This window comes from Micropterus dolomieu, linkage group LG13 (assembly GCF_021292245.1).
Source record: "Micropterus dolomieu isolate WLL.071019.BEF.003 ecotype Adirondacks linkage group LG13, ASM2129224v1, whole genome shotgun sequence".
NCBI classification, from domain to species: domain Eukaryota; kingdom Metazoa; phylum Chordata; class Actinopteri; order Centrarchiformes; family Centrarchidae; genus Micropterus; species Micropterus dolomieu.
The window spans coordinates 16791895-16816519 of NC_060162.1; the positions used below are offsets into that span (position 1 = coordinate 16791895).

General features: G+C 41.0%; 1 protein-coding gene across 7 annotated transcripts in view; it reads right to left on the reverse strand.

The window, feature by feature from the left end:
- Window positions 1-24625, reverse strand: part of LOC123981892 (spermatid perinuclear RNA binding protein) — a 105390-nt gene that overhangs the window by 76557 nt on the left and 4208 nt on the right. Inside the window, exon 2 of one of the 7 annotated variants that reach the window (XM_046067123.1) lies at window positions 8223-8359. The exons of the other annotated variants lie outside the window; for them this stretch is intronic. The gene's annotated coding sequence lies outside the window, so the exon portion shown is untranslated. The remainder of the gene's footprint in view (window positions 1-8222; window positions 8360-24625) is intronic. 7 annotated transcript variants of the gene reach the window in all.

Sequence of the window (24625 nt, forward strand, 5' to 3'; positions counted from 1 at the left end):
AGCTCGCCTTTGCCCGTCGTGCCCCGGTCTGATCGCCGACACTCATCGCCTCTGCTTTGAATGCCTCGGCAGGGACCACGCCAGAGATGGCATCCGCCAACCGCCGCCATGTGTTGACTGCCGAGCCATTCCTCTCATCCGGCGACAGCAGCGCTGGGAGTATTTCCGGCAGTGTGAGCTCTCCCTCATCTGCGAGGAGAGCGAGGAAGATGCCGGCCCGGATCCCCTCCCTGCTGAGGAGGATGCTTCGGCCCCCGATCAACCGCCTCAGTCGGCTTCACGCTCCCTGCCTCCCCACCAAACCCATCCCAGCAAAGTGTTATGCTGAACACGCCACATCAACACGGCGCGTTCACCGACGCTGCCCCGTGGCCCACACCGCTCATGGCAGCAGCCCATCCAGTGGTTATGCCTGCTACACATGCGGTGGCTACAACGCTGGTTTACCAGCCTGCATCTAAACCTCAAGAGGCACGAGCGATGCATGGTGACACCCCCCAGTCAGTACAGAGGGACCTGTGGTTGTGGGGGTCCCCTCATCGCCTGAGGGCAGGGGTACCGCTCGGCCGGATATCCTCATACGTGTCAGTGTTCACGGATGCGTCTCTGACCGGATGGGGAGGGACCTGCCTGGGGAGAGCAGTGGGTGGTATGTGGCCTCCTGGGGAGAGCCAACACATCAACCAACTGGAGCTCCAGGCAGAATTTCTGGTCCTCCAGCACCACAAAGCCCTAGTCCAGGGCAGGCACATGCTGGTGAGGACAGACAACCGCACAACATTCGCCTACATCAACAGACAGGGCGGAGTCCGATCCGCAGCTCTGTTGACATTAGCAGAGGACCAGTGGACGTGGGCTGCTGCACGCTTGCTGTCTCTGAAGGCCCTTCACGTACAGGGGGGCCGTCCTCATTTCGAGGGGCGGTCCCCCACAGAGCGAGTGGAGACTGCACCCCGATATAATACAGCAGATCTGGTCTCACTTTGGGACGGCGCAGGTGGACCTGTATGCCAGACGGCACAACACCCTCTGCCTGCTGTCCTACCACAGGACAGTCCGCCCTTGGGCGTGGATGCGTTTGTACACGCGCCATGGCCAAAAGGGCTGATGTATGCTTTCCCCCACTCCATCTCATACCCCCCCTGCTGGAGAGGGTGAGACAGGAAGGGTTGTCAGTCATCCTGGTAGCCCCCAGCCGCAGATCGGCAGGGTGGTACGCAGCTGGCAGTGACGGAGCCCTGGCCTGTGCCTCAGGTCTGGGGGGCTCCGTCACGGGAGTCAGGCGCCATAGGCACGCTGCTGGTGCTCGGCCAACCTCTCCAGGTTTGGCTCCTGAAAGGGAGAGGTTGAGACAGGCTGGGCTGTCCGCAGAGGTGGTACTGTACATACCATCCAGGCGGCGAGGGCAGGCTCCACCACTTCCTGCTACAAAGCTAAGTGGCTGGGCTTTCAGCGCTGGTGCATTGAGAAGGAAATGGATCCCATAACCTGCTCAGTGGGATCCATCCTTTCCTTCTTACAGGGCCTATTGGAGAAGGGACTGTCACACTCAACCATTAAGGTGTATGCAGCAGCTATCTCATCTTGTCATGAGGGGTTTGGCGACAGACCTGTCTTCACCCACCCCCTCCACCCACTGTACCCATAGAGTCCAGTAGAGGGCGGAGCCTGTGTGAGATAGAACGAAGGTTATGATATGGTAACCCTAGTTCTATTAGCACAGGCGGAGCCCTCTACGATGGAGCCCTGCCACTCCACAGCCGTCTGCTGAAGGGTTGGTTGGATGCTGAGCAGTGAGGACACCGCTATTTATACGGTACGCACGTACAGTAGCGACATCCAATTGGTCAGCTACTTACAGTATGCAAAATTTCAGTGGGTGAGTACGTGCGTGAGATAGGAGGAGAGGTAGTACCCATAGAGTCCAGTAGAGGGCTCCGCATGTGCTAATAGAACTAGGGTTACCATATCGTAACCTTTGTTATAACCATATTACCAGTAACATGTTTCCCAAATATGTATTTGCAATATGTGATATTTCTTCTTCTTTATATGTATTCAACATGGTGTTGAAACGCACACTGTAGAGACTTTTATCTGTTTGCGCTACTGTAGAAACATGGCAGCACAACATGGCGACGTCCATGTAAGAGGACCCACGCTGTATATAGATAGAAATGTCTCATTCTAAGGTAGTAAAAACATAATGGTTTATTATTTAAGGTCTTTATACACCATTGAAAACATAGTTATGTAAACATATTATATTATATTTCTGGCAATAGATCCTCCTAAATATTGCACTCTGAAAGTTAAACATTTTTTTAATTATTATATATATATAATTTGTCAATTATATACCAAAAGTTTCGAATAAGTAATTCCTGTAAAAAAAAAAAAGAAAAAAAAAAAGAAAGAAAAAAAAATCTGTTTAAGCCATCAGACATCAAATTCTGTTAAGTCAGAAAGTTTCAAAAAATGTCCTTGGTTAGTTTTTCTACCAAGTCAATTAGCTGAATAAACTGAGCTCTTTATGATTAGACATGAGCAGATGGGGAAAGTCAAATGACTTTATATATAATAAGGCCTGCCAAGTACACTGATGCACTTCTGATCAACAAACAAAATTGCAAAAAAGTGTATCTGTTTACTTTTTTTACTTTTATACTATTGTTTTGGAAAATAAATTTACAAGTAAAAATTGAGGTTGTGGAGAAGCACACTCTGTTATTCAAATGTAAATGTTTTAAAAGAGACTTTTGTACAGTCAGTGACACAAATGACTCTTTTACAGTATTACATGCACCTATACCAAACAACTACTAAATCTAAGTAATATTTAATATTTTCTGATGCAGATACTACTGCTGAAATGTACATGTGCATGGTATACACTCAAATAGATTCCTGAATTAGTGGCAATCTGAACATCTGTTTTCTACCTTCACTCTTTATGATGACGAATTCATTGTAAAGTTTAGTAACATCCCGAATAAAGAGTACTAAATTGCGTGTGCATTCTAAAATATTGCACGTGCAATTGTAGTAGGCCTACCTGTAATGGGTGATTTACTAAGAATTATTGTGTAGATGACAACAGGTGCAAACACAATGGAGGTGGCAGTATTTATGTGAGGGTTTTGCTGTTTTAATGGTTTCCGCCATGGAGAGTTGTGAGAGAAAGCAGCCACTGCGTAAAAACCTTGGTTTGTTTCATTCAGTGCGTCCCCGAGTCTGTGGAAATCGTATGTATCTGCCCATCCTGCCTAAGATTGCAGTAAGTACTTGGGACAGTACACCTGAAAAACTGCATTGGGAAACCCCAGCAGAAACAGATATACAATGCTGGAATGACTCGGATGCGAGGAAATGTAGGCAGATCATGCTTCATCTAGCCAGAGGGAACAATCACCAACCGACCGTCCGCACCGTGCCCGGTCTGGTCCCTGGCCCTGTACACGCCCCATTCCCTCTCCGATACCTACAATGGGTTGTGTCGCTATTACGACCGGCGCACTGTGAACAGTTGGTGATTGTTCCCTCTGGCTGGATGAATTTTACATGTGATCCATGCCCAACTGCAGCTGGGGGCTCCCAGCAGCGCCACGCAACTTTCTAAATTCTTCCATCTCACGTAGAAAAGAAGAAAACAAAATTATTTTATTGGCATGAATGTTAATACAACAGTATTGCCAAAGCTAAAGGAAAATACAAAAAACAAAACAAAAAAAATTCTATTCAAATAGTTCATCAAATAAATAAAATAAAATAATTGTATTTCTATACACTGGATATAGAATAATATTATCTAATATTTTTAATTTCTCTACGTTTTCTTTCATTATGACTGTGTCTCCTTCTGGCAACAATAACAGCAGCCGTCTCTGCGCAACACTTGGCGGTTTGTGCCTTCCTTTCAGACGTATTAAATACAGACGCTGTTGCACTCACGTGAAATTGCTTTTAGGCAATCATGTTTGCACACATTTTTACTCCGGCGAACCTTTAGTAAATCTGGCCCAATGTATTTTGTACACAGAGGACAAAGCGTAGGGTGATTTTACTGATTCATGCAAATATGGTTTAAAAAATAAACTAACTTAAATGATTGGCTGTATGGAAACAAGTTCCCCATATTCCTACACCAAGAACTAGCAGTATTCTGTCCAATTAATGCCAAGAGGGGGCGTCTACTGTAGCTGACAAAAAAAACATGCTATTTAAATTCATTTGGGCAAACATCAAATTCTGGCTTTCATTTTGACACCTGATGTATTGTCTCTAATCAAACACGGCCGAAGTGCACAATGATGATCACAACATTTAACCACTTCTTCTTTGTCGTTTTAATGGCAATTTGCAACTGTGTAGATCATTATCGCCAACATCTGACCAGATTTGTTGCCTGCCGGCTTGTTTGCTCACTTGACTTCAATAAAATTTAAAAGTGAAAGTACCTTTACTTTTGCTTATCTGTGTGTATAGCTTTCTGTGTGTGTGTGTGTGTGTGTGTGTGTGTGTGTGTGTGTGTCACTTGTTAAGATAGACTGGTCATGCTGCCTTTGCTTTGGTTGCCATTTGATTGAGTGTGTATGAGTAGCAGACAGCAGACACATGACTACCGTGGTGTCAGTCTCATCCAGCTCTACTTTTATGCTGTACCTAAACGGCACTCAAATGAGACTTCAGTGAGATATCAGACGCATTACTTCACTTAACTACACTTTACTACATCACATCCTTACCAGACCATCTTTGTAGACTGTGTGTGTGTGTGTGTGTGCGTGTGTGTGTGTGAGAGAGAGAGAGAGAGAGAGAGAGAGAGAGAGAGAGAGAAGAGTACAAGTGGTCAACCTTGGGTGGAAGAGCAAAAAGACAGAAGGGAGCAAATGAATGGGGCGACATCTTTCTCTGCAACCAAATAAACCTGAAACAATGGTGAATCAAAGAAATAATTCAGGAGCAATTTAACTACTGAAGAGGCAATACAAACAACTTAGTAAGCCAGTAGGCATTAGAGATGTAGACTCATGAATAAATAATTCTCAGATCCCCAATTTTACATCACAAAGATACACAGTGGGCCCACCATCAAAGGCCATCCATCTCAGTGAGTTGTCACTGCAAAGGTAATGACTTTTTTCTGTCTCTACCTCCTTCTCTCTCTCTCTCTCTCTCTCTCTCTCTCTCTCTCTCTCTCTCTCTCTCTCTCTCTCTCTCTCTCTCTCTCTCTCTCTCTCTCTCTCTCTCATTTCATTTTTCATGCAACACAATGTAATTACATGTCTCTGCCACTGAATCCAGGGTAGCAACGTTTGATACTGAGACACCCTGCCCACAAACGTCCTGTGGGTATCAAGACATCAGACGGCTATGGAAGTCAACCACCTGCTGGGTGTACCCCCGCACGTCGCTGCTTGATCGGCAAAACTATTCCTGCATGATTTCAGACATGTAGTAATACTGACAATCAAAGTCCCATGTCTCAAAATGACGCTGTCTTCCTCGTGATCTAAAAGATGTCGTGGACACCACACCCATCAGTTCTGGTGACAAGTGCACTGATGCAGATACTGCCAGATGGAAGCCTGAGGCGAACATGTGGGCTTCTAAATAAACTCTTCTTCTGACAATTTAGTCTTTGTTTTACCAGTGCCATTGAATTTTACAACTTTGTTGTACACAAAGTGATTGGCATGATGTAATGCATGAAAGAGCATTAAAAGTAGCAGTTTCCCATGACTTAATTAATTTTGTACATCATACTGACAAGCGTAAAAGTGTTGACTACTATATTTTAAGCTTAACGTCTATTTCGAAGCCATCACTCATTCTTTGTAAAACCCACCAGTTACCATGTCCAAAGGCTGCATTTGCCCAAGTTACATTGGTTTCATTTTTGGTGTTAAATGCTGATATTAAATTACTTGCTATCATCTTTGTGGCCCTGTTTTTCTATTAAATTCTCAACTAATTTATCATCACACTCATTAAATTGGCTTAAAAAATTGAACATTATATTGCTTGCTCTCTTGCATGAAGAAATGTATTTACAGATACGAACCAATATCTCCACTGCCTGAGCAGTCGATACTATATTATTGCATTACTTGTGAGATGGTGCAAAGGTTCCCACCTCTACAATCAATATGTTTGTCATGTACAGATACAGAATCTGTATGCTAAGAACATTCAAAAATCATACTAAAACAGCAATATCTGTCAGTTTGCCCTGAAAACTGGTAAATTGTTATAGCATTTTACTGGCTTTAATAACAACAAGCATATTTTACAGCCCAAAATGTTACCAAACATGATGCTTATTTGTGTCCTGTGGGGGGACGGAAATTGTTACTGTTACAATAAAATATGGTTATTAAAGAATTGTGATCAAGATATGTACGGGGAGTAAAATTCTACAGTTGAAAAATATACTTGTACAAAGGACATACCACCCTTTGTTTGAACCCACCCATTTTTCAAGTGAGCAAAATTATTGGAACATGTGACTGACAGATGTTTCTTGTTACCCAGGTGTTGCCTTTTAGGTTGATTACCTAAACATTAAATAGCTCTGCATGACTAGTCTTAGTTTTCATCCTTGGTTCAAACCTATAAAGACTGCATTTCCTGTTAAAAAGGATAAACCAACATGAAGACCAGAGAGCTGTCTATGGGAGAAAAGCAAGCCATTGTCAAGCTGAGAAAAGAAGGAAAATCATTGGACAAACATTGGGCATAGCAAGCACAACAATTTGGAATGTCCTGAAAAAGAAAGAAACTACTGGTGTACTGAGCAACAGACGTCCAACAGGTCAGCCAAGGAAAACAACTGTAGTTGACGACAGAAATATCGTGAGAGCTGTGAAGAAAACCCCCAAAACATCAGTAAGTGACATCACCAACGACCTCCAAGAAGAAGGCTCAGAGAGCAGAAATATAGAGGCCATAAGATGCAAACCACTCATCACACAGGAAGAATCGGAAGGCTAGATTGAAATTTGCAAAGAAGTTCTGAAACACAATCTTATGGACCGATGAGACCAAGATTAATCTCTACCAAAGTGATGGAAAGGCCAAAATGTGGAGAAAGAAAGGAACTGCTTATGATCCGAAGCATACAAGCTCATCTGTGAAGCATGCTGGAGGTAATGTCATGGCTTGGGCGTGCATGGCTGCTTCTGGAACAGGCTCATTAATATTTATTGATGATGTAACTGATGATGGTAGAAGCAGAATGAATTCAGAAGTGTACAGAAACATTTTGTCTGCCATTTTACGGAGAAATGCATTGAAACTAACCAGGAGGACGTTTATCATGCAGCAGGACAATGACCCAAAGCACACTGCCAACAAAACAAAGGACTTCATCCGGGGAAAAAGTGGAAGGTTTTAGACTGGCCAAGTCAATCACCTGACCTTAACCCAATAGAGCATTTCACCTCCTTATGAGGAGACTGAAGGGAGAAACACCCCGAAACAAACAAGAACTGAAGAGAAGCTGTGGTAAAAGCCTGGAATAGCATCACAAATGAAGAAGGCAACAGTTTGGTGATGTCGATGGGTCGCAGGCTTCAGGCAGTTATTGCAAGCAAGGGTTATGTAACCAAATATTAAATGTTATTTACTTTAACATTATTTGTTCCAGTAGTTTTTCTCACTTGAAAAATGGGTGGGTTCAAACAAAGGGTGGTATGTCCTGAGTTGTTTAAAACATCTAGATGTGAATATCAGGAAATGAGAGCAGAAACTCTGAACTCTTGTCTCATACTCCTCTTTTGATCTTAAACCCAAATGTCTTCAGTGAACAACAAAAACAAAGGAGTTTGCCTTACCGTTCTAATACTTTTGGAGGAGACTGTACTTCTGTGAACTGGACAGAAAAGTCAGGACACACACACTCACACAGATGGAACTGTGTGTGTGTGTGTGTGTGTGTGTGTGTGTGTGTGTGTGTGTGTGTGTGTGTGTGTGTGTGTGTGTGTGTGTGTGTGTGTGTGTGTGTATGCACATGCTCAAGGTGCACATGTATCTTCAGAAGTGTACTTTTCAATGCACTACACCAGATGTTACCTCACAAGCACAGGTGTGCGTATGTGTGTGCTTGTTTGCTATCAGGTAGATGACAAGAATGATAAACACTTGAGGATCAACATATCACTAAAACTCCCACCACCTGCCCGCCAGCACAACAGACAAATATAAACACAACCTTCTCTTACTCTGCTATTTCTTTATCTCCTTGAATCACTCCACTTTCCTCTCTATTCGCGCTCTCTGCAGTCCTGCCATCCATCATCATTAGGAGGCGAATAGATGACCTGTCTACACCCGCAACCACTCTCTGTCCCTTTACGCTCTGGAGAGAGGAGAGGAGAGGAAAGGAGGAGAGGATGAGAGGAGGAGGAAAGGAGACTTTGGCTGAGTGTGAAATCACTCACCTATTTACTATATACTGCTCTAAATTTACTTTCCACCATTAAATAATGAAAGCAGTGTCCATGGCATGTAGGCCTACACTACTTTCTGCTAACAGCATCTATAATTTTATAGATTTATGATTACAAATCTATAAAATTAGAAATGCAAAATGTCCCGTTCTGCGACTCTACACCTGTCAGTGATCTCTTGGTTATCATACTATGTATTTGCACTGAAATGCAAATTCTGACACATTGCTCTTTCTCTAGTTGTGCTATGACAGAGATTAGTCACAACACGCCAAGTTAACAAATGAAGTCAGATCCCAAGTGCATAATTAAGAAGTGCTTTGGAAATAATATTTAAAAGCTTTTGTTTACGTGCATAATTGTCTGCAATATTGCTAAAATTATGTGATAACACTGAACCATCAAACCAGTATCTTGTACCAAACCAAGCAGGGAGTTGATGAAACCTTTACATCCCTTTAAGAGTACAAAAGAATAAAAGCCAATACAGACATAAAAAGGGAGGAAGAAACACAGGATGGTACGAGAGGAAAGGATGGGAACAACTAAGATGAAGGAGAGGAAGATCGGAAGGAAGCAAACGAATGAGGGGAGGACGAGCAGAGGACAAAGTATTGTCTCCTGTATATTTAAAAATAACTCTGCTGCTGCCTGGTGGAGGAGCTAACTGGGTCAGAGAATTCCCACAGAGAGAGAGAGAGAGAGAGAGAGAGAGGGGTGGGTATCACATCAATTCAGTCCGTGGTATCAGTGTGAAGCAGAAGTCAGTCTCTGTCTTCACCTTAGGCTGTTAAGGCACATCCACTCCATGCATTTGTTCATCTGTCTATCCATCTATCCATCCATCCATCCATCCGTCCATCCATCCATCCTCTTAATCGTCCCCATCCCACCCTCCCACATTTTTTCATCTCCCCCTTTCCTCCATCTCAAGTTCCTTTGTTTAATCCCTTCTCTTTTCCTTCCTCTGATATTAAACAGCCTCGGCTATATCACATTCACTTGCCGGCCTCTCTCACATTCTGCTCCCGAGTTCCTCTCTGTCAATTAACCCATACTCTCGGTCGGTTTCTCTTTCTCTCTTTTCTCTCACTGTAAATACACGTTTCTAAAACATCCCACTAAATCGGTGAATGAAACTTGGTGTGTAATACATTGCCAGTTCATTTATTAATAACACAGCATTTAATAATCCAGCAGTTAAGCAATATGACACATTTTGAAGCGATGATAATAATGGAGAACCTGAGTGATAGACCTTTTAGGAATAAGAGGAATGAAAACGCAAGTTATTACGACGCACAAAATCAGTCCTGAATGCCTTATGCCGTGTAATAATCCCTGGTTAATGTGATATTGCAAACATTATCTGGCAATTTACTGGGCCTCCAAAAACATGAGTTAATTTATAAACTAATTTACAGCAATATTGTTGTCAAGTTCATCAATTATATTGTCCATGCTTTTTGGTCACACACAGCTCCATCAAAACGTCCCATGTAATTAGGTATGGGGATCGTTCATTTTTATTAATATTGATACCCTTATTGAGACTGCTTAATGATACGATTCTTTATCGATACTATTATTTAGTGATGGTTATTTGGTAAGACCAGACCCAACGGGCATGAGGTAGGCCTGCACGGTATGAAGAAAATATTCAATGTGCGATAACATTGTTATTTATTGAGATGACATATCACTTGCAATTAAATAAACATATTGAAGTGTACATATTAACTGCCTTTTTTCTTTTTTTTTATTTAATATTTTAAATACAACTAAATGTTGTTTCTAGACAACAGCAAAGTAACTCAATAACTTTATCTGACATCACAAGTAGTGAGTGACGTTTAGAAAGAATAACATCAGTCTGTATCAGTCCCTCCTCCTCTCTCGCTGGCTGCAGGTAACGTAACCAGGTCAAAGGAGGAACGGCTGGTTTGTCTCAGCCAGCAGTTGAGTTTTTAAGACTACAGACCAGTCTGTGCTCCAGACAGACAGCTTTCTATGTAGCTTGTTTTTAACATTTGGCTAATGCCAAGCTAGTGTTAGCTGTGCTTGTATAAAACATACAGGATGAGATATGGAGGACAGAGATGATTAAATTAACCATTTCTACATGTTTAACGTTACCTTACAGACAGGTGTATTGATAAAGGATTGTCTTTTTACTTGCGAAGGTTTTATTGCATGTACTTACAGTAACAAGCGTAGCTGTCATCAACTAACGTTAGCAGTAGTTTGGAGCTAACTTCACCCTCACCGTTATTCCACCGTGACGGCGCAGCCTCTCGCTCTGCTGCCGTTGTGTGTGTGTGTAGGAGCCAACAGAGAGCAGGCAGAGACTGCAGCCTGATGATTTTCTTATCCATTGCGTTTCAAATTAAATCACATTTGACTCTCGAGACATAACGTTACATCATAGCCCGCAAGTCTCGATAGCAGTATTGATAAGGTCAAACCTTATTGATTTTCGGGTTTTGAGAAATTTTGGAACTGGGTCCTTTGGAACCGGGTCTCGATCCCCATCCCTACATGTAATGCTTTTTTCCTTGGTCTCTTGACTTCTCTTCTGGAGTGTTACCCAGTTTTATTAATTCATATTATTTATGCATTATGTCCATTCACATTTTCTTTGATTGTTCAGCAGCAATCCTATTTCTGTCCACACTATGTCCCATCCCCATCCATCAAATCCATGCTACTTCTTTCTCAGTTTGTGCATGTCTATGATAGCATAGCATAGCAAGGAGGAGCATTTGGAAACTGTTTAGCTAACTGTGAAAATAATATCATCTTTAAACTTTTCCTTCTTCCTTCTTCTTTTTTCGTACCCACTGTACCTGCTTAGCTGCTACCTCTCTCTGATGTTTATGCAGCTACTGTGGGTTAAAGATCTGAGGATTAAGGATTATTTGTTTACATAATTGTACAAAACCAACCATTTTTAAATTTTCAAGATATTTTCAGATGGACTACTCTAAATTACAAAGATACTGTTTTTAATCTATGAAATGTAATCAAATCCACCAAATACTGTCTGCTGTGTTTCTGTTTTTTTACTGTTGCCCCAGCCAACACCGCGGCTACAAGAGTAACCCATAAAGCATACAATGTGCGTTGGTCAGCAGTTCTGAGTAGTAATTAAAATCTTTATTGACAAAGAATGCTGTAAGCATACTAAATATTTAGCAGACTATTTATCAAGCTACTGTACATACTGCACTAGCGGTGTGTGTGTTAGCCAGAGCCATACATCTAGAAGACAAATTAATATAGGAGCGCTCTTGCACTGGGTGATTTCCCACCTGTGTATTTTCTCCTTCTCAAGTAGTCAGAACACAACAATTCTTTTGGCAAAGGCAAGCAATAATGTGAAAAGGGGGTATGCAAATAACTTGAAGTGAAGGTCGATCTACTGCAGAATAATTAAGCTAACCTTTACTTCGTTGTTCTTTTTACTTGCCATGTTTCTGCTAATTCATAATTTTTCTTGTTAACTATAAGTAGATTAGCTAATCTCCAATATACATCCATACATGCAAGTGCCTGGATGGAGGTAAATTTACTTAAAATGAGTCCAGAGCTTAAAATGATTAAGAACTCAAGGCCTCGATGGATTAACCTGCAGGGCTGGTCCGAAGTGGGCAGGGGCTGCTTCTTGGCTTGCTGACTAGGGGCTACAGAAATAGCCTGAGCTGACTACAGCATATGTAATGCACTGCAGCAGTCCTCCAAGGTTCCATGATTTTGCATCTAAACCACCTGCTATATTTGTGTGGTGCAAAAGAACAGCTTCATGTGTTTGCACATGTGATGGTGACAAGGGTGGCACACGGTAAGGGTACGTTAACATTCGTGCAGAAGAGAGGAAGAGAAACACTCTGTGGTACACTGCAGTCTTTTAAACTGAGGGCCCAAAGAATACATTTAGTCCATCCGAATGAACATAAAACATAATATTATCCTTGTCATGTGGAGGCCTTTAGCTGGAGACACACTGCTTTACAGTGTTGCTACAGTAGATCTTTGACAGCAAATAACTTATCAGGGTCACTGAGAGAAAGTACTATGTAGCTAGGTTTCTATAAGCCTTCTATGTGTATTGGCATAAGTGGAAAACTGAAAAACGGTGGACTGTGTATTGGCTGTGGTGTGTAAACAATTCAGTGTGAGCGCCATAAATAATTTTAGCTTAGGGTCTTTTAATGCACTTGAATACTGTACTTTAGCACTGCCCCATATGCTATTTTTTGACTGACATGCAATATGCCATAACTGCTGACATCTGCAATCTGTACCCCACAAAGTACAGAACATGTGTTTGTACATGTGTATCCAGTTCGGTTAATTTCAACACCTACATTACAACTAAGTGATTTAAAGCACAACAATTTAGCAAACTGCTACTGTATGTTTCTGGCAGAAAACAATGGTGTGCATTGATTCATATCCACTAACTGAAAAGTATAAAGTCCATAAGCATTAAAACAATAAACCCATTTTATGACCAAGATGCTAACAAACCTAAAATCATCCTTCTTTACGGAGACTTTGCTCTTTAAGAAACATGTTGCTTAGATAATTCAACACACCTTATTGAACTCTAAATACACATCACTTACAGGCCTGTGTGCGTCCATTTACCTGAAAATACACACAAATTAGAATACAGCCTGCACATAATCCACAGATAAAGTCTGAAGTCTGACTAGAACTACACAGAGTGAGAAAATGTAATTCTGTCCTCTGTGATAACAGCCCTATTCATTCAGCAGTGCTGAAATGACCACATGGTTTGAATGAGGCTTGTATTACACAGGAGGCAGGATGGTTAACCTCAAAAGAAAAGGAAACAGAAACCTCCCATTTAGCATGGATTTATGGTAACAGTGACATGTGTATATGTTACAGAGAACAAATGTGTATCTAACGACAGTGTTTTTTGTCTCCCAACACATACATGTGTTGAGCCTGTCTGACTTTAACAAATTAACAAAAACTAATGCATATTACACAAAATGGCAAGTTACATTACTAAACTGATGGCCACTGTGTAAATGATGCTTTGCAAGAAAATAAGTTCCTTTACCAGAGTCTTCTGACCAGTTGTAGTTGGCTTGTGTAAGTGTCCACAGCAAACTTAATCTTCAAAGTTAAAATAATGATATTCAACAGTTTCATCTGGTGTGGCATGGTTACAGAGGAAACCAGCCAATTAAATGATGGACACACAGAAGCTAGTACACAGTATGAAGGCTCCACTCAGAGGCTACAGTACATCTGGCAGGGTACCACTCATTTTATGCCAATACAGACTTTTGAACTGCCATTACAACCACAAAACACACAGTGGAGTTGGATAAAGGTAGTGCCACTAATTACATGGAGATTCAGCGAAAGGTCACTAATCAGTGCTGTAGTGATCAAATTACCATGAATAATGCAGAGTGATGACAATAATTGATACAACTATATTATCACGCCATCAATGATTAACAATCTAAAAAAATCTTCATTGCTTGTGCTTCACTGAGGGTCAAGCCCCCTACTCTTTGACCTCTCCCAAAGGACATCAGGCTGGAAGCAGGATGCATATGAATAAAACACTAAAGTGAAGCCACATACTAATAACCCATAACACAGGAGAGCATTCTGTCCTAAAACGACGACTAGTTTTGTGACTTTAAGTCAGTGAAGTGATCAGACGCCACATACTGTACTATACAGGTGAGCCCTGCTCCACAAAGAGGATGCTGCACCTCTCTGCTACAGCCCAAGATGCTCTGTTCCTTTGCCAATACAGAGTGCAGCCATTTCTTTAACTCCCATCTCTGATGACTACATTGTGCTAGACCGTTAAAACCATAAAAATGCATAGCAGTGATTCGCCAACGTGGGATGCAACCTATCTTCAAATCAAGATCCTGGTCCTGTCAAAGAACTGTATGAAATATATCAAGTGTCCTCGCTAGGACAGGATGAATATGGCATGCACCTGCTAATCGGATGTGTCTGCGCTGATCTCTTTTTAAAGCACAATAAAATTAATTTATAAATTGAATCATTAATTGAGAACTCTCCCCTCAAGTTTGCTGGTTGTTTGGGTTGTTCCATTGTCCTTAGCAGTAACACAACTTGCGTTTTGGCAACATGAAACACAGGTCTCAAAGGAGATGTTTCCATCAGTCTGACGGCTGCACAGCTCTGCTGGTGAAGGGACGTTGTTCAGACAACCCATTTCCACACTTGATATTTTGCTATTTCCCCTGACGTGCCATGAAAGTTGTCTGCTGCTCCGAGTTAGGTTTCTTGTCGACCTATAGTATTGCGGATGGTGGTGCATTCCAGCAGAAATAAAAGCTGGCATAGATTCCCAATTAACTACTGCATCCATCTGCATCACAAAATATTGAGTTTTTCATATTTATTTCAAAATGTCAAAGCCCTCACCTGCTTGCAGATGAAGATAATGGGTCTCTGCATCTGATGCTGAGTTTTTGTTGTAAAGAGTCAAATATTCAAACTCACTCACAAAAGTCAGGAAACTCATGAATAACAGTCATAGTCAGAGTTATGGAATCTAAATCCGTGTTGCAGCACCACACAAAAGTAGCCCTGAGTAGGGTGGAAATGCACAGATTAAGGTCTGAGCCATGTGGAAAATAAGTCTAACACTACAGCAGAGAGAAGCATGACACACTACAAACTGCCTACCTTTAACAAAAAAAATCAAGTTACCCCTAGTCCAACACTGTGTATTAACATGACAGGACAACCGGCCAGTCCATGCACCAGCCAATGAAACAGCAACCATTATAATGGCTAAGTAATGAAAGTGTTTCTGATATCAATCCCCTGGTACAAAAGCAATTCAAACAAATCAGTTCTCCTATCTGAATAAAACAGAAAATTTCAGCACCATGGAGAGCAAACATCCCTAACTAAATGTGATATACAGCAAAGCTCTCTAGAGTAAAACTGATGAGATCAAAGTTGGTCAAGGAGAGCAAATAACAACTAGCTACACATCATTGTGCATGGAAAGTCTCAGCACCCATTAAATGCACATTTTGATCAAATAGTCCATGTTATGAGTTACAAAATACAGTATATTACAACCCACAGCATATCATTACATCACTCTTAACAAAAAAGACTCTTCTCACAAGATGCAAGTACTCAGAGGAAACCAAAATACATTTCTCTGCTTTGGCACAAGGTTCCTGACGTTTTAGGGAGCAACAGCACCATTTTCCACGAACTGCAGCGGCAGTAGATTATAAGGCAATGCAAGACATATTTCTCTGTGATTAAAGGGTATGAGTCACTATCATGGTCTTATTGTTCCCTTTCCCACTTGCTGCTCGTTCAAACTGTGGCACCAAATCATATCAGCCCTGTTTAGCAGCTCTACACTGGCTGCTTTTTTAGATTTTAAATTTACTGATAACTATAAAAGCCCCTAGTGACATATCAGACCTCTTTTTATCACTAATGAGCTGAGGCACAGTTCGGGCCTCTCAGCGGAGCCTGGCTGCTTGTTCCACAGAATGCGATGGTAACACTGTTCCCTTGCTGTCAGAGCTCAGAGGCAACATGCAACTTCCTGCAAGAGGAGCTCATACTACCAAGATCATGACATGATATCAGAGCAATGTGACTGGGTCTGCTGAGACTGGGTACAGAAAGAAGTGTTGCAGTGACGCTAGAAGACACTGTTCAGCCTTCTTGAGGTGTCGTGTCTCTAACTCAGTGAGTCATTTTCTAAAGGAAGGTGCCCACTTGGTAACCACAATGTCATGCCCACACTCACACTGCCTGAAAGCAAGAACAAGTACTGCAAGCGGTTAGTGGCACTGCCAGTTAGGTTTGCAGCGATGTGAAAAGCCAGTGAGTTGGACCAACATTTCTTTGTCCCAGCATAAGATACATAGCATAGTATAGCATAGTACCTGTGTGTTGGTCACACAACAACGTTTTTGTAGAGTGCAGCAAATGCTTTATATTTTTCTTAAAATGCTTAACATTTACAAAGGTTTTCTTCTCAATATTATCGTTCTTGTTACTTTATTAATTATTTACACATGTGTTTAATACTGTATTCATGTGGCTCTTACTCTCCCCAACTACACATAAACCCACAGCTGTGTGCAAAAACATTTGAGACACATCCACTGGGGCACTGTTGAAAGTTGTCACAAAAAAGTGGGAAACCACTAAGCTACATTAGGCTAACTAAAAATATGAAGTACAACATCACAAGAAAAAGACCTGAAACACATTTTACATCACAAGCTGATGAAAAATAGCCATGTAGAGTTCTGAAGGTGGATTTTATTTTAAACGTAACCCCTGCTTTTAAAAGTGTAAAACTGTTTCATGTACTTTTTCAATATTTTTTCCAGCATTCTTACAAATGTAGCACATGCCATATGCTGATAATCTCTGGCTTTTTAATTCAAGCAGAAACATAGACATAAAAATCTTTGCACTTCTGCACATCTCTTGCTCTCCTCTCCTATTTTTCCCTTTCACAGCTAAACACACACACACACACACACACACACCTGGCAGAGTGGTGGCTGTGCGTACGCAAGTCAGGCTGACACTGATGTGTGTGCTGGTGTGAGACGATGATGTGACTCCAAAAGATCTTGGGGGAAATATGGTGAAGCTTTCCTGCAACTGCTATGTGTCTGCTCACAGGCATGTGTGTGTGTGTGGAAGAGTGTGCTGCTCTGCTTTTTATCCCTAGCCTCTTAGCAAGCACAACAAACACGGATGGATACACCTCAGTAGCTCTGAGGCATGTGACTCAAGTATGTGCATCTACTGTACATTAATATCTTTGATTCTACTGTATGTATTATACAGTATTCTCTGCATGTCCATGAAGTCACAGACATACACATGGAAATCCTCATTTTATCAGTTTGTCATTTGAACTGTATACTACATATTGTTTTTACCATTTTTAAAGGATAAAATCTGTAGCTTTTGCATGTTTCATCTCATTGTTGATGTACAGGGCTAAAGTCATTGATACTTGATTAAGTAATGAAATTTGATAGAAGTGGCAGCAAAGGAGAGCATTTCCAACCAGGTTAAAAGCTACTGTTAATTATCTATTAGTTTGGTTTGTCATTCAACTAGTTTGAGGGTATTACTGCAGGTTTTCAGGACCCAGAGGGATGTTTTCAAAGAGCTTTTTCTTCTGAACCAAAAAATATCTAGAGTTTTCAATTAACAATGGTCACATTTGAGAAGCTGCAACTTATATTACTTATATTTGCTGTTTTTACTTTATAAAGCACTACAAATCAACTATTAAAATTGTCCACTAACTTTATGTCAAAAACAGATGATGCAATTTTGCTTCAAGCCTTGAAAAAAAGAGGAAAGAAAAAAATAGTGACGTATAGGTAACTATGTCCATATGTGTCACAATTCAACAAAGGCAATGCAATTTGATTTTGCTGATAACCTGCAGCTCTGTTTGTGATCCTCTTTCCCCACTAGCAAGTGTGTCAGTGTGCACTGGTGTGTGCAGAGGATAGCAACCAGAATCCCATAAATCCTTCTTTATTAGATAAACTTTCTAATCAGATAAAGACATCTCACACACCCCACACACATACAGAGACCCACACAGCATCTCACTGATACCCTGCATTACCAATTACGGGTGATACGCCACAGCTTACCATGAAAGCAGCAATTAATCTGCTAACACCGGTCAGTGGGTCACTGTAATAGCGAGAACACGCAAAGCAAAAGTATCTATTATTAGTATTTTTGGTCATTGCTTTTAAGTGAAGTAGATTTTTGTCCTCATTTCTTCAGAGATGCAACTCTGACGCAGTGTTTTTTTCTTTCATGCCTTTTTTCCATCTGCTGCTAGTGTTCTCAAACTGTGGTAAAGGGCTCAATTCTGGTCCCAAGAAATTCCTCTCAAAGCGGCACAAATTCATGCTTTCCATTGGTCTAATGGAGACAGATTTGCTTACAGTTCTTTATGAAAAGGTTTTCAAACTCCTGTGCAAGAGAATAACCCTGAAATATCCAAGCGGTATTTTTATTGAGGTAAGGCTTAATTGGTGACCAGGCACGCTCTCTACTCTACTTCACACTCAAACAATGTATGAGTTGTGTGTCAGTCTAAAGAAGAAATTCTGACTCTAGCATTTTTTTTGTACCTTTTGATCATCCCCAGCTCTGCCTCTCTCCTTTGTTACAGGCTTGCCATCCTCCTTTCTGTTATTTCTTTTTGACGTGAAGGTGAGAAAGACAAAGCAAACACGGTGCTAGGGCAGCTACCTCTAATGCACATTGTGGAAACAAATGTCTATTTGGATGGAAAATAGCAAGTCGATCCATGTAGTGTTTAGCGCGGTTTGTTGTCAATTCAACAATTTTTGGCTTCTGAAGGAGGATGTGACATTACAGTGTAATAACCCACATGCATCAACATGTTATCAAATAATAATTAACTATACTATTACATTTGAAAAAAAAAAAAAATGTCTCAGTCTTCAAAAGCTTGATGGAGCAAATGGAGGTGACTGCCTTGCTCTATGGCACCTTGGCAGTGGTTTGGTTCAACCCATAGACTGTATATAAGAAATGGACGTAGTCATCGTGACGTCACACGTTGGTTTGTGGACTGCCGTTTTGAAGCCTCGAGTTTGGCCGATAGGGCGCAGCCATGTCGAGTTTTTGCAACCAGGAAGTGCCTGGAAGTGACGATACGGCGGAGCTAATGGCCATGTGCGGAGCTAGCTAGCTTGCTTAGCTAGGTGCATCTCTAACACACGTTAACTGTCTTTTTAACAGGGCTGATAACTTTGATTAGCGAACAACAGTCAAACTAAATGTACTCACCAGAGAAAGTGAACAGCCAACTCCTAATAAGCTTTTTCAATGGCGCTGGTTAAATTTACACAGTGCCGAGGGTACGAGTCGGTAACGACTTGTCAATCATAGATAATCCCGCCCTGAAACATACTCTGCTTTGTGGTCTATCTTAAAATAAATGGGACCATAATTTACTAAATGAACATCATTTTGTATTGAAGAAGACTTGAAACTAGCGACTGAGACCATAAACTCATCAGGAAAGTGTTTACTGGGGTAATTATTCAGCTGAGAAGTAGGGTCATTTTCCCATTATTTCTAATGGAGCCGGACTTCTTTTTGCAACCAGAGGAGTCGCCCCCTGCTGGATTTTCAATAGAATGCAGGTTTCATAGACTTCCGCGTCGGCTTCATATTGTAGACCGGAAGCTTCCCGCTTAATTCAACCATATGTGTTAAACCATACTGGGATTCAAACTGGCAACCTTCCAGCCACAGTCCAAACACGGACTGCTTGGTTTGAATAAATAGCCCAATCTTCCAGGAAGTCTGAATGAGGGCAAGCTATGGTTTCCCTGATCTAAGCTCTTTTTGACGCAGTAAGCAGAGCTGGGACATTAGATGAAGAGGATATGGGAGGGTTGTGCGTGTGTGTGTGTGAGAGAGAGTGAGAGAGAGAGCTCAGAGTTCAGCTAGGGTCTGTGTAAATGGATTTTCAACATGTGAATGCTATATGTCGCTGTGAGTGACTGTATGCAGAGCAGAGAGGTGACACTTAGTGAGCAGAGTAGTTGAGTGATAGAGCAGATGGGCCTCCCATAACAAACCGTTTATCTGAAGACATCGTCTTCACCCAACCAGTTAACTCCTTCAGTAGTTGCTAAAGTCAGAGAAAGGCAATATTCTGATAATTGTAAAAAATAAATCTCAACCAGCTTATCATACTGACATTGAGGGTGTAGTCATACTTCATCTTGTAACTCTTGGCATGTAAACAGTAAGCTTGTAGCAGTTAAAAAAAAAAGACAAAAAAAAGGGTGCAACAGAGGAAGCGGCTTTCAAGTAACAGAACAGAACTATTAAAGCCCCGGTCAGTAATTGGTGATTGCACCTTTTCACCCTACAAGTCCAGGTATACAAAAATGATTGATTGGACCTTCATAGTGCTCCGTGAATTAATCAAAGTGAAAACAATAAAACCACCAATAACATTGGTGATATCCAACTGGATATTTCTTCAACTATCTCTCAGCTCATGTAGGCTAAATTCAGGTTGTTGACTAAGTCGGCTTATGAACCATGTAAATTCCTTACTCAAGCTGTTACATTTATCTAGGTATTCACAGTAATTAGGTTATGGGTTAGTGTGTAACTGTAACTGGAAGTAACTCCTTTCACATCCTCCACTCACTTCATTTCACCAAGGGCTCCCATGACCAGTCTCCTGTTTGCTTTACTTTTTATATCCATACAAGATGGCGTATAGTACAAAGTAGTGATTAACAGCAGCAATAAGAGACAGGGTGACAGCAAAGATCAAAAACTGCATGTGAACAAAGAAGTAAAGGAATATTTGGTTTAGGGCTGGGGCGATTCATCGACGTAATCGATTATGTAAATACGTCGACTTGCATTACTTGCGTCGGAGCTGCATCCGGTGTTAGCAGGGATTCCCCAGGACAAGCTCCAGCTACAAGACAACGCCTTCAACCGTCTAAAGTTTGGGAGTATTTTGAGTTTACTTTTGTCTCCACAGAAGCACGGCACATTATCAGCATGAGGACACATAGTCCGTTAAAATGTATTTCTTGATCACCTTCATGTTAAAAATAATTTCTGCCCCGCTGCTGTCATGGTAACGTAACATTACACCGTGTGTCATCTAACGTTCGGCAGTTTCATATTTTCTTTTATTTAATGTTTATTTAACGGTCACGTATGAGCGAGAAAACAGCTGAATCTAACATTACAGACAATATCTGACTGTCAGCACAGTCTGTCAATCGTTTCAGTTGTTTTCTTTGCCATAAAGTGATGCAGAAATACATTTGATTATCATACTGCATTACTCAGTATTGAAATAAATTAATGTCAGAAACATTTAAAGTTTCAAGTAAAGTAGCCTAATTAATGTCTGTTATTGTTATACAATATGCTACTCTTGTCATTATTCTAATGTGCTACATCAGGATGATTGAATAAAATATTGATTAACTGATTAGACATGTTTTTGATATTTATTTTGGATAAAGTGGTATGTTAATCGGGCGGCGCGGTGGTGCAGTGGTAAGCACTGTCGCCTCACAGCAAGAAGGTTGTGGGTTCACCTCGTCCTCTTTCCTTCTGTGTGTCAACAACCACTGCATCTACACTCCCCAATCTTGTGCTGTGGTCTCTGTCTACCTTTATACTTCTATTACTTAATCAATAATGTTAAAGGTGTGGTAACATCAACATGTTAAAATGTTAAGACAGTGTTGCTAATTGCACTCACTATAACAAACCTACCAATGCAATGACAAAAGCACATTCTTAAGTCTTCTTGCCCACATGTCCATCATGACAAGCTCCTTCCTGGTAAATCCATTATCACATCAGCAAGTGAAATAGAATATGCAGACCGAGAGTGGACTTCTGAAAGCTTCCCTCAAAAAGATGACCTTCGCCCAATGACATTATAGCGCAGTGATACTCAAATAGTCGAACAGCATGTGGCTTTGTCAAGATTCTACAAGAAAAATGTTGGTCATACACACTTCAATCAATCAAATGAACGTGTTTATACATATTCCTCAAATTCAATGTAAACTGACTAGTAGGTTTGTCACATGTGTATGATCATGAGGGATTTTATGTGACATTCATCAGATCATTTATAATTTTTTAATTTGCACTTAATAAAAAACTGATATTTTTCAAACTACTATCACAATAATCAAAAAATGATGTCATGCATCTACATCTAAAGGAGTGAATGGATTTTCATTCAGGGTCAGCATGTTCTTTGAGCTTCATTTCACTTTGTAGAAAAGGGATTCTGCGTAAAGCCACATTAAGTGGTTTACAATGCCATCTGGAGCATTTTCCCTTGCGATTGAATATGTCAATATTTGATCTTTAATTCTTTGTGCAAAGCAAAGATGATAAACACACTCTGCTGCATGCTATTTGTTCTTCACTGGCCTCGCTAATTAAAGAAATATTGAACTCAATCTCAGAAAAAACAATGTATGATAGATTTAACAACTTTGTATTAACTCTGCCCCTACATTTATTTCACTATTGACATTTTATATTAAACCAAATGAGTGCTGAGGGTTTTGATGGGTGTGTGCAACAGCTGCAATAATTCAGGTTAATCAGATTCTTTCAGATGCTACCAAGACACTGACTATTTACTAGAGAATCCAAATAACAGATTTATTTAACTCATTAGTTAGTTTCACTATAGGAATGCATAATATCATTCTTTCATTCAAGTGTTGTGAATTTAAAGCACAAAGGAAATTAAACTTTTGTACTTTATTAAATTAAATTATTAATTATTTACTAAATGATGAGCACTGAGTATCAAAAATCTAGAACAAATGGCCAAACCAACACCCACATAATAAACTGTAACTAATAAAAACAGGTAACATCTTGTTTACAAAAGGGTTTATTTTTCCATTCGTTTAATAAATTTCATCCGCATTATGGGAAATTAATTTGTCATCTACAGTATATTGCTGCTTTTGTATAAGTGAATAAAATGAGGATGCAAACAAAACAAGCCTTCCCCAGGAAGAACTCACTATTACTTCTGCAATTTCCCTAATGCATCTTATGGTGAAGGCTGCCTTTGTTTCATTGTAAAGCAGCCACACAAAGCCAAAGTCAAGTTAACAGTGAGTTGAGAAACCAAACCCTGAACAGTTCATTTCAGGTTCAGTGTTTGTGTGGAGTGGTGCAAGCTGTGGCGCAGGAAACCTTACATGGCCATATCTCACACTCTCTGCCAATGTCTGTCTCACTGTCTCCCTCTCTCTTTTTAAACGGTCTGTCTCTGCCTCTCTCTGCCTCTCTCTCATGTCTTGTCTATGTCACTTTGAGCTATTCCTGGATTCCACACTGAGGTGAAAGGAAACAGGAATGCCTGCAGTGGCTGTTGGTACCAGCATTTTTTTCTCTGCAAAGAGCAGTTCTTCCTCTTATAACACACACACACACACACACACACACAATTCCTGTTGATGGCTTTGTTCCTTAGCCGGTTGGGAAGATGTTTCCTCAAACATGTTTGTGTGACGAAAGCCATTCCTGTTCCTGCAGATGGAATGTAGGGGGAGTGTGTATTTGGATGTGTGCTTGGCAAACAACAGTTGAAAATGAGATACGGTCCGCTGCATGGATCTGAGTCAGGAGGGTGCAGATGTGTTTTTTATTATTGCCATGTGGAGGAATATTCAAAACAGTAGCACACTCTCTGCTATCTGCCCTTTGTTCAGTCTCTTCTGCACCACGGAGACTCCCTGTTGTGCTTACTGGAACCTTGGCAGCCAGTTGCCATATCGGCCAATTACAGAAGCTTTTACTAAAGCTCCAGCCAATTGGATTAGTGCTACATTTCCTTGCCAGATGAGACTCTAAATGTGCTGCTGTATGCTAGAATTTGAGAACTAGTGGGCAGCCTCCTGTTTCGCTGACAGGCACTGGGCACCAGAATACACACATGCTGCAGAGGCAGTGGCAGGAGAAAGACACGTCCCGTGACGCTACCAAAATCCTCTGCTACTGAGGTTGTGTGTGTGAAATTATAAACTGTTTAAACCAAGAACATAACATAAAGCAAACCAGAACCCAAGCAGCCGAGGGACCATGCTGCTGCTCCCAGGCGTACATAAGACAGACACCGCTTACACATGGATGGGTTTGTAGAAAAAAAGATGCATACAGAGAGGACAGCCAGCAGGCAGATGAGTGGAAGAAGACAAAGTAAAGAGGGACAGAGACCAGACATTTGAGGAGTTATTCCTAATCAGAAGAGTCCATCTATGGATAGAGTGTGTTTTCTGCTGTACAGGTTGTAAAGCCCTTTGAGGCAAATGTGCGATTTGTGCTTTTGGGCTCTATAAATAAACCGACTAGACTTGGAAAACAAACTAAATGGTGTTTGTTTACCTGACTGAGTGTGGAATACATTCGAACATATTTAAGTGACAAAACTGTGATATTCTGTTTTGTGGCTGGTATTCAGTTGTCACTCTACTGTGTGTGTGTGTGTGTGTGTGTGTGTGTGTGTGTGTGTGTGTGTGTGTGTCTTTGCCATGTATGCT